The sequence below is a fragment of the Humulus lupulus genome, chromosome 9, assembly GCF_963169125.1.
Source record: "Humulus lupulus chromosome 9, drHumLupu1.1, whole genome shotgun sequence".
NCBI classification, from domain to species: Eukaryota; Viridiplantae; Streptophyta; class Magnoliopsida; order Rosales; family Cannabaceae; genus Humulus; species Humulus lupulus.
The window spans coordinates 87,605,000-87,608,742 of record NC_084801.1 but is presented as its reverse complement, the minus strand read 5'-3'; the positions used below and the strand labels follow the sequence as shown (position 1 = coordinate 87,608,742).

Genomic DNA, 3,743 nt, shown 5'->3' with positions numbered 1-3,743 from the left:
AAAGAAAGAAAAAAAAGAGTTATAACATTACAAAAAAAGGCAATGAGCAAAGGCAGGTCAAGTATTTAATAGAGGTTAGTGAAAATGCTTCTCACTTTAGGGTGGGCACTATTAGGATTGCAGGGACTTGAGCACCATAAGATATTGTGTTTAAAATTACCAAAGTAACAATTTAGTAAATGCAACTGAAGTTATGCTTTGGTGGAAAGAGTTTTTGGTAAAAGTATACGTACAAGTATCTCATCATCAAGATAGGAGATCATGAATAGTCTCTGGAATGTTCCACCTGCGTGCATAAGACGAAATGTTTAGGATATTTTCACATTTTATAGTAATAACCTAGTGAGACAGCAGGGAAAAGTAAACAAAAGCATGATTCAATTCTCATTGAAAATTGAATCTTAAAAATCTCTCTTAAAATATAATTATATGGCACCTTATATTTTTAATTACCACATTTTTAATGTTTTTTTTCCTCATTGGTGGTAGGTACTGTAAGGAAACTTAGTGACTGAATGAATAGAATCAATTCTCATTAATGAAGTAATGATACAAAAGAGTATATATACAAAAAAGACCAAAACTAATAAAGTAACTAATCTAAAAAATAACAATAATTAGTTACAATGAACAACTAACTAACCAAAACAGTTAGTAGCTGTAAAAATTGGCCTAACAGGTACCACATTTTAATGATTTTTTGAATCTTTCTAGGGAATATTGTAATGATCAAGTGTCATCAAAGGTGAGTACAAAAAGTATCCTAAGCAATCAACACTTAATGATCCTTTGGCAAATTTATCATGACAGCAGAAAAGCTACAAGTTATACTATTATAATAATTAGTTTTTCAAAATTGATAAATCAAATCAATAAAATTACTCATAAGCAAAGGAGATTACATAGCAAAAAGAGATTGAGGCATAGAGAATGTTTCAACAATTTACGCTAGCAGCAATTTATTGTTTCAACAATTTACTAGTTGCTTCATTAACATAGATATGAATATAGTAGGCAATTTTATAGAGAGAGCTACAATTATAATATGAGATTCAGATTGAGATTTTACCCAAAATTGCAGAAAAAAAAAAGATGAGACTTGGATTTCTAGAGAAAATCTAAAATGACAGAGAGAGGCTCAAATTTTACACCTTAAATATGAAATGTTGAAATGAGATAGATAAATGCTTCAATACAAGGGAAAAAAAATTGCAGAACAGAGATCAAAAAGAAGATTCCTACATTTTAATAAAACAAATGACAAAACAGAAGCGCAGGCACATCCTTTGTTGCCTTATTATTTATATTTTTTCTAGTACATTATTTTAATGAAGTGAACAGTTTTCTCTCTTTAAACCAACAAGAATAACTAAATAATGGATTGGGCAGATAACATCAAAGACAACCTCAGCATGCAGTATAGATGCGAGGATGTTAGCCTTTTATTATAGATCTTTTACATTGCCTAAGAGGGACAAGTGTAATAAGGAGAGGCCCCACTTACATGTCTAAAGACGTATTGAAAATCCATATACTATTAAAATCAAGACAAGCAATATAAAGACAATGAATAAGATAACACACAATCACTTGAATATAGTACAGTCTTCATAAATCGGATTGATGAAAATGTGATCACTGAAAAAGAAAATACTTTTTTGCCAAGTTAAGAGACGACAAAGCCACTAGAACAATGTCTTCCCATATATGGAAAAAAAAACATTAAGAAGGCACTATATCAAGGAACTCTTATAAGCACTTTTTTTTAAAGGAACTCTTATATACATCTCACTCACCTATTTATTAAGGTCATGGAAAGCCTCCAAATGTGATAGTGCATCGACCGCTGCCAAGAGTGCAATCATGCCCTAAAATCATTCCACATAAATGTTAATTAAGGGTTTCCTAAACTTCAGAGATGTAATATCACATTTCAACATGGAAAGCAACATGATAAGACTTAAAACTTACTGATATTGGGGAGTCTGCACCAAGGCTTTTGTCACGGAAAAATGAAGCCGAATCCATTGACGCCACAGTCAATATAACAGGCTTATCCTGATCTGAGGAGGAGATATTAAGCGGAGGAAGTGATGAACAAACACTGCCCTTCATAATTATGAGCAATAGTTAAATTCAAAGTAATTTAGGAAGGTCAAAAGAATAAAGATAAGAAGAAATGTGTTGATCTTCTAAATATGTGTTTCAAACACTGAAAGTTGATGGAAGTAAGTTTCAGCATCAAAGATTTGAATCCTACAAAGCTCAACTATAGACCAACATACATATTCTTTTGACCTCCCCTGTACAAATAAAACTGAGAAAAAGAATCCCATGAAATCTTCCCCACTCAAAACAATAAATACACACACACACACACATATATATTTACATATAATAAGATAAAATCTAATAAGAAAGAAAATGAAAACCAAGCCAATGAGAATAAGGACTACATTCTAAAATACAAGTCAGATTTTGAACTCAAAAGAGAGATGAGACACAAATACAAATCGTGAACCACATTTAGAGCTGTTAGACTTCATTATGGATACCAACAAATGCAAAATGAGTTACCTGTATCCCCCTAATGGAAGGCAGGTCTCCTCTTTCAAACAAGATTATGAATCACGAGTTCCAGCTTTCACTGTCTAATCAAAACAAATGTATCACAGATTACTTGAAAACATCATTAAGCCAACAACCAAAAAATGTCCGCGAGACAAAGTCAATAAAATGCACTAGAAAGTTAAAAACAAACAAGCTACCTGCATCACAAGATCAAACTCAGCCACAACAGTGGTATAAGATCTCTGTCTCTTCAAAATTTCTTCAGAAACCTGCATATGAGTGACATCAAAAAGTTTATTAACAATAAACTAAAGCTGCCGAAAAATTGTCTTGTGGTTGGGGGGGCAAACATCAACAACAATTAAATACAGTCCATTAATATGAAAATTGAAATAATTAGACTTTTTCTTATAAAAGTGGTTTCACTTCTTCAGTGGACGGTACAAAATGAAAACCAAATGAAATGACACTTACAACCTCTTGGATGGTCTTCGTAATACTCTCCGAGAGCAAAAATACAGGAAAATCATACTTGTTCCACAATATACCAGATCCCTGAAAATGTGGAAGGAAGTTGTTGGTCCAATATATCAAACAGAATGTTAAAAGATGAAACACGAACAATACATTAGATAAGTTTGGCATTTATAACCAGTAAAAGTAAGGAGTATATAATGTTCTAACTTTTAATATGTGAAACACATTGATACTCACCTAAACAAATGTGACAGGTAGAATTTAAGTTGTTCCATGTTCTTCAAGTAGTATAATAAAGGTAAGAAAAATTATATTTTTACAATATCATATATTTGTATATTGTACCAGTGCTTACCCCAAGAATTTAGTCACTCTCATGATCAGTAGAGATTCACTTGAAAGAAAAAACAAAAAACCCCAACTCCATAACTAGTATTATACACACTATAGCTTAAGGAATGGGATAAGTGAATAGAACATAAACCAATGCTAACAATTTTTCTTTCAAACTAATAACTTAGAAGTGGCTAAGGATCACACCAATTCCTTAATTAGAAGACCAGTGATCACAAAAGAATAATACTTTTTTAAAAAATCCCAAATTCAAATTCTTTTTCCTCAATGAAAAAAAATAGCATAAAGTTACAAATCTTATATTTAACTATATGATAACTTGAAAGTACAGATAACATTAA

At 31.4% G+C, this 3,743-nt stretch overlaps 1 long non-coding RNA gene across 1 annotated transcript; it reads right to left on the bottom strand.

The window, feature by feature from the left end:
- Positions 1 to 2,550: 2,550 nt before the first annotated feature.
- Positions 2,551 to 3,109, bottom strand: LOC133802153 (uncharacterized). The gene is made up of 3 exons (XR_009877171.1): positions 3,049 to 3,109; positions 2,769 to 2,840; positions 2,551 to 2,651 (listed from the first exon to the last, which is right to left on the bottom strand). It is a non-coding gene; the product is annotated as an uncharacterized LOC133802153 (long non-coding RNA).
- Positions 3,110 to 3,743: the final 634 nt, after the last annotated feature.